The 13,762-nt window shown below is 34.2% G+C and overlaps 1 protein-coding gene across 3 annotated transcripts in view; it reads right to left on the reverse strand.

The window, feature by feature from the left end:
* The window catches only part of LOC101892243 (bifunctional heparan sulfate N-deacetylase/N-sulfotransferase), a 296,793-nt gene extending 294,424 nt beyond the window's left edge, over positions 1–2,369 (reverse strand). For 2 of the 3 annotated variants that reach the window (XM_059131766.1, XM_005190000.4), the window contains exon 1: positions 1,195–2,369. The gene's annotated coding sequence lies outside the window, so the exon portion shown is untranslated. The remainder of the gene's footprint in view (positions 1–1,194) is intronic. The other variant, XM_011296865.3, reaches the window with a different exon arrangement.
* Positions 2,370–13,762: the final 11,393 nt, after the last annotated feature.

Below are 13,762 nucleotides of genomic sequence, written 5' to 3' on the forward strand. Positions count from 1 at the left end.
TGTAACAGAAGATGGAACCCGTTACAAAATCTCTGTCCCGAACTTTAAACATTTCCGCTTGAAAACGCGGCTCAAAATTGTCCTAATACCGAATATAGAGGGCACTACTGACAAAATACATATGTCCCTAATTTTAACTTTCTAGCTCAATTCGTTCGAAAGAATCCGTGATTACATCTGTGGTGAAGCTAACATGAATAGTTAGGAGTTAGGAGTTAAAAACGGAATCACATAATATATCCTCTCCAATATGGTGGAGGGTATAAATAGAAAATTACACTTCAAAAAGCAACTGTTATTGGTTGAATATTATCTGAAAAGTCTTATGCTCAACTTTCCAAATGTTATCATTCAAAATTTTAAAACTCTAACACAATATGGGATATAAAAAATAAGACAAATATTTGGATTAAATTATAAAATAATAAACAGTTTGCAAAATAGATGCATAACAATAATACACAAATATTGTCAAAATAAACAAAAACTTTAAAACAAAATCATTATCGTTTTGTGGAATGTTTAACTTGAGACACATACCGATGTCTCCATTGGCCGAGACATAGCTTATTGGTCTTTACATAAACACAAATAATCGAAACGAAAAAACTGACTACAGTAAAGTAGAAAAACAAGTACCAGTTTTTTGTTTCTGTTGTTGTGGTATGCTTTTACGTGGGTGTCTGTCCGTCCATGCCACACAAAACATCCCTATGTACGACGTTTGTAGTGCACTCCAAAACAGATACTAGAAAATATGTAAACAATAGCCAGAGGCGAAAGATGAAAACAACAACAAAAACAAAACATTGGAATTGTTTGGGAGGAGGATACGAAATACTCTGCCGTCTTGGTATGGCGGTGGTGTTGTCTACCTCCAACACATCATTTTCATTATTTTGGGTACATGCGTACGCCGCCAACACTTTCCCAATAACGGCAGAATGCCAAAAACGGAATTGAGTGAATAAATGTTGAAATAATGTTATCACAACCATTCCAACCGGTCATTAAAAGACAAATTCCAAGCAACCACCGGAAGGGTACGGTCTCTTTTCTATTGCATGGCCAAGAGAAACATGACACTGTTTGTAGGAAAAAACAATCCACATACACACAATTTCAACGTCTGCAGAAATGACAAAGAAAACGTGCAAGAATGTAAACAACAAAAGAGACGACACAAAAACTTACCAACAGAGTAAATGTGGAACATAAATTGCAGCAATACACGATTCTAAAGGCTGAACCCACAATGCTAGGCTCCCAAACGTAAGGATTGGGGAAGATGAAAACTGTTTTGATTTGTTTTGCTCAAATGTCAGAAGTTGCAAAAGGAAACTTTTTAATTTATAAAAGTGTTTCTCTTTGCACAATTTCCACTTTGTCTGGCAGTATTTCGCTTTTCTCTCTATTCTCTTTTCTTTTCTGTAGTGCTTTACGTTTTATTCAATTCTATTTTTACAACTTTCCACATTTCAATTGCCACAGACTTGCAATTTTCAACTTCATTCACTAAAAACACAAGAGGGGGCTTATCTTTCTCTCTCCTCTCCGCTCACAAGCTCCCCTTTACAAATTCATCTTTTTTCACTATTCTCTTTTCAATGACATTTCACGTGCCGTGTTTGCTTGCAATGCAAAATAACGTAGCAACAACAACATACAATGTAAACAATTCGCAATTATCATGTGTTTTGGCTGGGGAGGCACAGGTTAAAGTAAATCTGGAAATTGATTTCTCGCAGACTCCAAATTTCCAAACAGAATTTACGTCATTTGGAGAATTTGTTTTTGTTTACACTAAAAACATTCACTCACTGCAGCGCCACAAAACAACAACATAAGAGAACAAGAAATAGACAGACGTTGGAAACGATACAAAACAAAACACAACTTACATACACATTCACACATAACAAGAGTAATAATTTTCGGAGACTATTAAAATCGAATCTTTACTGGATTAAACATTTGTTTGATTTAAATTATAGGCCGATACAGACGGTCAATAGTAAACAATTTTTTTGCATTTCACTTGAGTGAATCCATTCAAAGCAGAACACTACTTCTAATAAGACGACGACTATACGTCATTTTTTGTTTCCAGCTTTTCCTTTTCATTACTTCTTTCTCATTTCACTTTTGCACATATTATTTGTAGACCATTATCATTATTAACACGGTGAGAACGGCTCAATATATAACGTGAATTTTTCTAAACAACACGCCAATAATTATTACTTAATTTTCTCTTAATTATTGTTGTTTATTAAAATTATTTACTTTTTTGTGAAAGTAATTTTTTTCTTACAATGTACTCTGTCTACGTTCCCGTCGCCAAAACATTCCTCACGCACGGCACGGTCGACAAATGAATAATGCCCCAAATAATATTATTTAAAGCCGTTAAAAAGAAACCATAAGGCGGCAACAATTACCTCATGAAACAACGCCGTTATCGTGGCGGCTCATACCATTTGAACAAATATCTCTCAATGAGTAACATGCGCTCACTTTTGCTTGAAATACCCCAACAACAAAAATCAAAATATTGCATCAGGGCTGCCATTTTTGCCAATTTATCGGCATTTTTATGATTTTCCACTCTAAAAGTGGGAAATGCCGATTTGCTGACTTTTGCCATAGACAAATAAAGGTATAGACTAAAAAGTTCTCTCATCTGTTATCTTCAAAAAAAGTGCTTCAATATATGTCGTTCATGCATTGAGAGAGGTTCAGTAGACTCACTCAATTCTCTCAAAATACAAAACATTAAATATTTTTATGATTCTTTATTATTTGTCAATTAAAAACGAAACATTGACTTTGTTTACTTTTACATTATCCAAATATGTCGTGAAATATACAAATATAGAACTTAAATAGCAGAAAAATTAATTTTTTCGAAGTCGAGTGACTTCACTAGCCCTGATTGACTTGACTGGCCCAAGATCAACATTAGTGACATCTGCCGGAAGGGGAAATTTTAAAACTTTTTAGTCTATACCTTTATTTGGAGGGCTCACTGCTATACCGAACCAAGTCATGAAAAATAAAAAATGCCGAAACTAGTGCCAATGTCCCCGCATATGGCAACTCTGTTTACTCTGTAAAGCACAATGTTAAAAAGTGTTTCGTTCCAAAGATAACGTTAAAAAACCTAAGTCCACGACTGTCATTTTCGTTTTTATTCAAAGCAAAAATGAACCAAGTCAGTGTGTTTCACTTTGAATCAGCGTATATATAGATATCAGCAATGATTCAATGTCGATTTAGTGATGTCCATCCATCTGTCTGTCCATCTGTGGAAATCACTCTTGCTTCCGAGGCGTTTGTAGTAGGTTGATAAAATTTACTCAGATGTGTGTTTGGTCTACAGGGCTTTTGGTATTGGAAATGATCGGTATTTTGATGATTTTAATGACATTATTCACCAATTTTTTTCATATTTCGTATTCGGTATTATGATGTTTTTGCGATATTATTTACCGGATTTTTTCAAGTTTCCTATTTGAATATTGTAATGGACTATGACAAAACTTGGCTGTGCAGGTCCACATTTTCGTATATACCCCCATATTACGATAACTCTCTATATTCGGTATTTTAATGATTTTTAAAAGTATTTTTTAATATCCAAATCCTTTCCAAATGGTAGAGGGTATTCAAAGCTCGGCCCGACCGAACTTACTGCTTTTTTATTTGATATTATTTTTCCTAATACACATTAAATATTAGTATGGGCACAATTACAAGAAAATCGTACATTATTCCATATTCATCTCATGTTTCTGGTTGAGAGAAATATTTAGATATAGCATAAATAATCATCGACTTGTTTCGCAAGTTATGACAGATAAAGGCATTGAAAATTGTGACCCCTTGTGGGTGATGCACCGGAAGGGGTTCGCAGATTTATTCCATCTTCACAACAAATATTGTGTTAGCGAAAATGTTTGTATGTGTGAAATCTAAAGGGAGTTGGATGATTATTTCGTTTTCTTTCAGTTTTGTTTTTCAAAATCTTGAACCCTGTGTGGGAAGGTACCAGAAGAAATGGTCCGATCTCTACCATCTTTATAACAGATCTTGTGTTGAAGGAAATTTTTAAATGTACCCAATCTGAATGAAATCGAATAATATCGCGTCTTATGAGCTTCATGGATATTCAAAATGTTGACCCTTTGTGGGGATGATACCAGAGGTAGTGGAGCGATATATTCCATATTCACAGCAGAGCGTGGGTTAATAAAAATATTCTGATCTGTGTAATTTGAACACAATCGGAAAATTTCATCACATTTTATAAGAGTTATAATTATTCAACATTTTTACCCTTTGTGGGGGAGGTACTTGTTGGAATGGACCACTGGAGCACTGACCGAATAAGGATAACTTTCGTATATGTGATGAACTTAACATGAAAATAAAATTCGATGAAGACGAAAATACAAATTTAATTTGGCAAAAGGAACTTCACATAAAAGCAGCACAGCTAGCTCGAGACTCACTGAATACAGAAGTGCCATCTGATGAGCACTATTTCTGTACTTTCGACATTCAAAAAGCATTGCCTTTTCCAAAGCTATCAACATCAGTTGCTTATTACAAGCGGAACATCAACTATATTTAGTAATAAAATGAACAATTTATTTATTTTTTTGACTTGGTTCGCTTTAGCTGTAAAACCTTCAAATTTTATTCAGAGTAATAACGAACCAAAGCAGGTTTTTTGTTTTTGAATATTTTTTTAGTAATATATTTAAATTATTTTTCTTTTAACTTTATATCATTAGTTAATTTTGAATATAGACTTTTACATTTTCTTTTGGTAGACTAAAATATTGCTTCCAGAAATTAATTGCAGTACATTTACTTTACCTCTAAATATCTTGGAATTATGTTTTTATGACTTAGTTCGGTATAGCTGTGAGCCCTTCATTTGTCTATGCTTTTTCCTCAAAAATGACGATACTTTAACGATCGACACAAATTGTTTCACATTTTATTTTAAGACATTTTTGAAATATGTTCTCAATGTTACTAATATCACTTACAAATAATTTAAAAAATGAAACTAAATTCATAATTTACTCAACCACATGGAGTTACTTTTTAGAAGGGTTTTCAGTGATATCAGAAAATATGACGTCATAAGAGATAATATTAATTTAACTGACTTGCACAAGAAAAATTTAAATATGATAAAGTTTATTTCTGTTTATACGCAAAAGATATTATTTGCTAAACAAAACTTTACAAGCATTAGTTGAACAAAATATTTGCACTTACAATAATTGCTTTATTCCAGAACCTGCAAGAATTTAATAGTTTTGCAATTTTCTTCGATATCATAAAGGGGAAATCGTTTTACATTCTTGCAATTCTGGAACAGACCAATTCTTTGTTGGATATTTTTAAAGATTTACCCACATTTATTTTAGAAAAAATAGGACGATGTTTATATCCGAGTTTAGAGATAGTGCTTTAATCAAAATGTCTAATAAAAATATGCACTAATTGCAACGTAATTAGAGTTGAGTAGAAAATATGACTATACACAGACATAACTACCTGATAAACTATTAAAAAATTACTCGTTTCGGGAAAATCTCCTACCACGTAGTGATGTGCACGTAGGATTATTCTTCAATGCCCTAATAAATACTTTATGTTATACATAAATCTTATAGATCTCATTATAGATAGAATTTGAATTATTAAATAAAAAAAATAAATAAAAGTCTGTACATAATAATTATCTGTACACAATAATTGTTCCTACAAAAACCTTATAGTTTCGCTATTTTCTCGATATCGTAGAGGGAAAAACGGTTATCGTTCTAAAAACTTTCCGTCCAGGAACAGGCCGACTATTAATTTTTACGGTTTTTAATCTAATATGTATACTATACTATTTTTATTGAAATGCATACTTGTGCATATTCACTTTCTGTTGTTTAGATTGAATAATCACTTTTGTATTGTAATAAACAAAAAATACAATTTAATTTAATGAATTATGCGTTGCCGATTTACACATATATAAATGCGTTTTTTTTTTGTGAAAAATTTACGATTTTTCTTGAAATTTTATTGGCAGCCCTCACTTAAAGCCCAACGACAACAACAAAAAGGCATCCCGAAATTTCTCGCAGGCACGGAGAACTTTTCTGGACGTTTTCTTCCTTATGAAACCATATATATTCAATATTGGCCTTTTAGAATATTTAAAAGAGTACAAAGCAGCATTTTGCATTACATATTTTGTTAATTTTGTGTGGAAAATTGATAATTATTCAAAGATAAAAATACCCTACAAATTTCATCTTGAGCGCTCAGTTTCAATCAAAAATATTATATGGCTATCTCTTTTCTTCTAAACTACTTCATCTTCCTTTAAAAATGCTGAAATCGAAGTGTGCGACTAATATCGAATGATTTATCAAATGGTTACAGTTTTGCTGATTCCTCTTTGGACAATCTTTCGTGGCAGCATTAATCTCTTGTCCGCTTTTAAAACATTTACTGAGTTGGCACCACTTTTTAGTATGGGGTAGTGTCGGGTGAAATTATTGTCGCCGAAATAAAAAAGAATGCTGAACTTTGTGGTCTGATTGTAGTGAGATGATTACTCTCTTTGTCTCTCATTTTTGCGACACACAAACAGTGTTGCCAGAAACCAATGAAAATATAGACATAGACAAATGAAAATAAAGGCAACGAAAAGTAATTTTTCGGTTCAGTTCAACACAGTTTTGCATAGTCAAATTGTTGATTTACGCGGCCAACCTACTCAACTTTGAAAACACATTTCATCGTTTTTCATGAATTTCACTTGGTTATTCCCGTATTTTTCGATGTCATCACGTAGTTTTAATTTATCTTTTATTATGGAACAATAAGAACAAATATCCCACAATTCATAATATTTTTAACATTTTAGAATTGAGTGACTTCAATATTCCTACTCAAAATCCTGAAACGATGTAGACAACATCTGCCATAGACAAATGAAAATATAGACAACGAAAAGTATTTCACTTGATTATTCCGGATTTTTTCGATGTCATGACGTACTTTTCACATTTATTTTATAATGGAACAATTTTCAACGGACAAATATCCTACAGTTTTTGTTATTTTTAACTTTTTAGACTTGAGTGAATTAAATATTCCCACTCAAACCCTAAAACAATATAGACGACATCTGCTGATTCGACAAAGACAAATGGAGATATAGACCATAGACAAATAAAGGTATAGACTAAAAACTTTTAAAATTTCCCCTTCCGGCAGGTGTCACTATTGTTGATCTTGGGCCAGTCAAGTCACTCAGTGCTAGTGAAGTCACTCAACTTCGAAAACAATTTAATCAGTTTTCTGCTATTTAAGTTCTATATTTTTATATTTCACGACAAATTGGATAATGTAAAAGTAAACAAAGTCGATGTTTCGTTTCTAATAAATATAAATAATAAATAATAAAGAATCATAAAAATATTTAATATTTTGTATTTTGAGAGAATTGAGTGAGTCTACTGAACCTCTTTCACAGCACTTTTTTCGAAGATAACAGATGAGACAACTTTTTGGTCTATACCTTTATTTGTCTAAGTACATAGACAAATGAAGACAAAGACAACGAAAAGTTAGTTTTGTCTTTTTATCCAGGTGACTCTCTTCATGTTTTGCATAGTCGTCAACATGCTGATTTACGCGTTCAAGTCACTCGACTTCGAAAACACATTTTATCGTTTTTCAAGATGCTCACAGTATCATTCCCATATTTTTCAATGTTATCATGTAGTTTTCTCTTATCTTTTGTTAAGGAACAATTTTTAAATGACAAATATCCTACAGTTTATAATATGTTTAACATTTTACAATTGAGTGACTTCAATATTCTCACTCAAACCCCTTAAACTATATTGACGACATCTGTCGATCCGAATTTTTTCGAAGATAAACGGTGAGGGCATTTCGTTGTCTATATCTTAATTTGTCTATGCGACATTTGCTGATTCGATTTTTTCGAAGATAAACGGTGAGAGCATTTCGTTGTCTAAATTTTCATTTGTCTATGGAGAGCATTTCGTTGTCTATATTTTCATTTGTCTATGTTTGTGTTCGCATGCGTGCGATAGAAAAAAATATAGTTGAACGAAAAATTACCCTGAAATAATTACGTTTTCGTTCGCTTTGATGTTCGTACAATTTTACGTTCTGAAGGATTTTAAAGGGGCGGAAATCAGCTGTTTGTCGTGTAAAAGGTGTGCGAACGTATTCTTTCGATATCGTGGGACAGACTGTGAATTATGTAAGCATAAACTTATATCAGCCAAAAGAGTACAGGGTGAGATTAAAAAACTGCAACAAAATCAAACGCCATAATTTTTTACTTTTTCTTAATTTTATTGAATGAAGCAAAGAATGTCGGAAATAGCATCAGATTTTAGAATAAGTTTAGATTTGTTCGAATTGGTCACCTTTGGCACGAATTATGGCCTTCAAAGCGCCAATGAAACCGTCACACGCTGCCCGAATGTTGCTCTGCGGTATTTTGGCCTATTTCCGGCGAAGCGCCTTGCTTTCCAAAATACTCCTGACACAATAGTCCAACGGATTGGTATTCGGAGATTTTGGTGGCCATTGTGCTGGAAATGAAGCGAGGAACCTCATTTTGTAACCATTCTTGGGTGGCGCGTGCTGAGTGCGATGGTGCTGTTGGAATGTCCAAGGTCTACGGCCAAAATGGTTGCGTGCCCAAGGCTTTAATACACCCTCCAGAATATTTTCGTGATAATATTCGGCATTTATTTTGATGCCACGGTCGAGAGGAGAGCGGCCATCGGCTGTTAAGGTCGCCATGGCCGGCGCTTGAGTTCTGATGGCCAACCGAAGATGTACATTTTCAGCTGACCTCTTTGGCAAGTAAATACGATAATTTTGTTTGTTTACAAACTGCTGGACAACGAATGTTTTCTCATCGAAGAATCAAATTCCGTAGTTCACCACTTTCGGCCAAACGAAGCAACTCTTAAGCTCTTTTGATTCTTTTTTCTTTCTGTTGTCGTGTAAGTTCTTGCACTTTTTGGATTTTCATTGGCTTTACCCCGAGCTCATTTTTCAATATTTGCCGAATGAATTATTGCGATATGTTCAGCTCACGAGCCATATTTCGGCCACTGCGGTACGGGTTTCGATCAAGTCGCTTTTTCGAACCATTTCTGCTGATGTTGCTGTTATCTTCCGTCCAGTTCCTTGACGTCGGCCTACGCTACCAGTATCACGGTAACGAGCTATTGTACGAGACACAAAAGATTTATTCACATTTAAATGCTGGAGTACTATTACGATAGCCACTTGTGGTTTTCCAGCCAAATATAAAGAAATCACACAATCACGCTTAAATTCCATCACGAATGACTTTTTTTTCTGGAAATTCTCACCAAAATGCTTTGGTCCGCTTGTAAACAATATAATGAGCTGTCACTGAAATAATTTTAACAGCTTTCTGACGAGTGGCTTAGAAATGACAGCAGTCTGAAGTTGGTTGCAGTTTCTTCATCTCACCCAGTATTCCATGGTAGAAGACAGGTAGATGCACCAACGTTTGGGAACATTGATATGCCAATTTTTTATGATTTTTCAAAAATGAGCAAATTTTTATATGTTTTCTATACGACGCATATCAGAGGTTGTTAAGATATGCATTTTTAAACAATTTTGAATAATTTTTATTATAAATTGTCAATTCCAAACTTGGTTTGACACTTCACTGTCCCAGCAGCTGTGTCGATGCGACTATCAGTATTCTTCTACCATGGAATAAACAAACTAAATAAATTTTTATGAAAACATGTTTGGTGTAAATAAGGCTTAATGATGCACAAGGGGGTTTAGGTAAAACCTCTTCAAAGTAATATCTTAAATTTGAATTTTTTTAACATTTAATTGTTGTAATGACCATTCAGTTTGCAAGCCCAGCAAACTTTCGGTACATGCACACATTGTTACACAAATTTTCCAATACAAATACGCATGTAAATAATATTTGATGATTTAATTTGTGGGGGAGGACAGTTCACGTTTGTGTGTGGGGAAACGTGTTCACTTGTCACACAATTCATTTTATTACAATGTAACCATATGGCACATTCTGAACATGTTCCGGCACTTATGCAACCACACCGCAGATACATAATCGCATCGGAAGGATACGTGCCTACGCACAAACACATTCTCGTAGATACGAATGAAGGGTACTGTTACTGCCTCGAAAGTGTAATATGGGGTGGGTGAGCCATGGAGTCAGTTCAAAAGTCTGTCATGAATATAACCGTAAAATTGTTAACCGAAATTCTACAAACACACACGTAATTGATAATGTTGTATGGCAAATAATAGATGCTTTGATGGTTTAGACCTCACATCCCAGCAAGCAAAAACTATCCCCCAAATCACTAAGAAGTCACGCCTAAGCGATATAAATCATCGCGTTTGATATCGCTTTCTCACCCCGGAAGGAGCATCCTTCGGGAAGAGATGAACCACGCCCGCGATATTTTTCTAATGATCGTGGAAGTCACTTCCTCGATAGTTATTGGAAGTGAAAAAAAACTAAAAAAAAAATTTACTCCAGACTTAAGCATTTATTTTTTTATTTTTATTGTTATTGTCTCTTTTTCCAATGTTCATTTGCATAGAACTATTACTTATTAGATGAAATGCTCAAACATTTTTTTTCGTTTTAAAAATGTGATGTCTGGATTGGGAATCGAACCGAGGTGTTCAGAGAGCAAAGCTGGCATGCTTACCACTGCGCCACAGCGTCTTATATTCGTCAGATAGAATAAAGTCTTATTTATGTTCAATTCGTAAATAATGACAAACTATCACTGTTTTATCCGATGGCAGTCACCAAATAGTGTCTGCACACTCGACACCTTCTTTTAACTTTCTTGACGCCACTAAGTAGTAACTACGTGACGATAGAAAGTAGACAACAGTAGTTTTGTTATTGTAAATGTACATACTATCGCATTTAATGGGATTAGAAGCATCGCAGACGTGGCATCTTAAAATGGAAGTGAGTCACACACTGCCAAATGCTTGCTGGGATGCCATTTATTATCACCCGGCATGCATGTGTAGTTGTATGTGTGCACATTACACATACATATGCATAAATAATGACGCTAGAATATTCGAATAATTACGTTCGTGCAGTATGTTCAGTTACTTTCTTTCAATGGCGACTGATGCAAAATTCAGCAGTCGCTCACCCCTCACAGAGCGCTGCAAAAGCGAGTACTGACTTTCACACGACAGTCCAGTGTAAAAGTCAGCAGCTCTTACCGTTAACGGGGAAATGAAGAGCGAGTGGTCGGTATCGCTTGGCGAGTACTCGAGCAGCACTGCGGTACTACTCTTTTTTTCTAAAGGGATGCAAATGCGTCATCCCGCAAACCTTTCTAACTTCGTGCAATCGTTGTGGCCATTTTTAATTGATTTAATATCGATGACAAATGGATTATTTTACGATCCTTTCCACTTGTTGTTTCCATATACATATGTACATACATATGCCAATGCATCAAATTGATGCGTAGATATCTGTTAACACAGATATCAAGGATATACAATAAAATTAAATGGAAACTCAAAACAATAAAGTCTTTGTAATCTTGGCTGAACCAGAACTTCAATAAACTAGGTAAAACACAACTCTGAATCGGAGGCATAGTGTCAAATCCATAGTGTATACCATGGCAGAAGAATACAGGTAGATGCATCAACGCTTGGGAGCATTGGTATGTCAAAAAAATGTAAATGTTTTTTCAAATATAAGTAGATTTTTATATACTTTCTTATACTACGTCATTTGGAGGCTATTATAATTCACGTTTTTGAACAATTTTTACAAATTTATAAAATTTTTCAGTCAACATTTTCAATTACAAAATTGGTTTGTCAGTTCATTGTCCAATCAGCTGTGTCGACGCGTCTACCTATATTCTTCTACCATGGCGTATACGTCAAATAATATCCACTCGATTTATGGATACGATTACCGTGGCGTATACGCAACATAGACAAATGAAGATATGGACAACGAAAAGTTAGCTTTGTCTTTTTATCCAGGTGGCTCTCATCTTGTTTTGCATAGCCAGCATGCTGATTTACGCGTTCAAGCCACTCGATTTCGAAAACACATTTTATCGTTTTTCAAGAATTTCACTGGAATATTCCCATATTTTTCGATGTCATCACGCACTTTTCACATTTCTTTTACTATGAAATAATTTTCTACTGACAAATATCCAACAGTTTTTGTTATTTTTAACATTTTTGAATTGAGTGACTTAAAAATTCCCACTCAAACCCCTGAAACGATATAGACAACATCTGCTGACCCGATTTTTTTTCGAAGATGAACGGTGAGAGCAGTTAGTTGTCTATATTTTCATTTGTCTATGTACGCAATGGTGTTGATATTTGAAACATAGACAAATGAAGATATAGACAACGAAATGCTCTCACCGTTTATCTTCGAAAAAAAAATCGAATCAGCAGATGTCGTCAATATCGTTTCAGGGGTTTGAGTGGGAATTTTTAAGTCACTCAATTCAAAAATGTTAAATAACAAATTGTCAGTTGAAAATTGTTCCATAATAAAAGAAATGTGAAAAGTACGTGATGACATCGAAAAATTCCGAATCAAGTGAAATTCTTGAAAAACGATAAAATGTGTTTTCGAAGTCGAGTGGGTTGAACGCGTAAATCAGCATGTTGAATATGTAAAACATGATGAAAGCTACCTGGATAAAAAACAAAACTAACTTTTCGTTGTCTACATGGTACAATAAGGAAGTAGAACAGCTTCGTATGACTACAGAAATACAGCCCTGATGCTATGCCCGCTTCCTGTCAGACTCATTTAAAATTATATGCAACAAATTTGTTTCATTTTTTTTACATTTTTCCTCATTTTTAAAGTTGTTTTTATAGCGCGAAAAATATGGTATTTGGATCTTCTCTCACATATATCATCCAAACCATTCAATCTTTCAATTTTATGGCTAAACTGGTTAATTGATTAAATACGCGAACCGCAATGTATGTGTCTTCCAATCATTGGTTTTGAAAATATTTCAAAACAATAAATACATACACAAAGTTGGCAGAAGTCGGGCACACTTAAGCTGGGAATACATAAATCGCTTATTTGGCTGGCTTAAGTCATGGGCTGGCTTCTTCGGAAATGAACAAAGGAGCCTAGGGCCAAAATCGAACTAGGTCAACCTAAAACTCCTTTGTTCATCTACGAAGAAGCCAGCCGATGACTTAAGCCAGCCAAATGTGTGCTTTATGTATTTCCAGCCTTATGTATTTCCAGCCTTAGAAAAAAATTGTAATCAGCTGGTAGCTCTACCTTACCTTTTTATTGTACCATGGTTGTCTATATCTTCATTTGTCTATGTGAGATATGCCATGAACCAGACACCGTATTATGATTAAAATACTCTCTACAGGTGGTGGCTGCTGGGACAATGAAATGTAAAATCTATTTTGGAATTGAAAAATTTGAATGAAAAATTATTGAAATTTGTAAAACTTTTTTAAAAATGCATATCATAACAAGCATGGTAGAAAAATACAGGTAAATGCATCAACGCTTGGGAACATTGATATGTCAAAATATTTTAAAGGTCTTTTTAAATATAAGTAGATTTTTATATGTTTTCTCATACGA

The sequence above is a fragment of the Musca domestica genome, unplaced genomic scaffold (assembly GCF_030504385.1).
Source record: "Musca domestica strain aabys unplaced genomic scaffold, Musca_domestica.polishedcontigs.V.1.1 9, whole genome shotgun sequence".
Taxonomy (NCBI): domain Eukaryota; kingdom Metazoa; phylum Arthropoda; class Insecta; order Diptera; family Muscidae; genus Musca; species Musca domestica.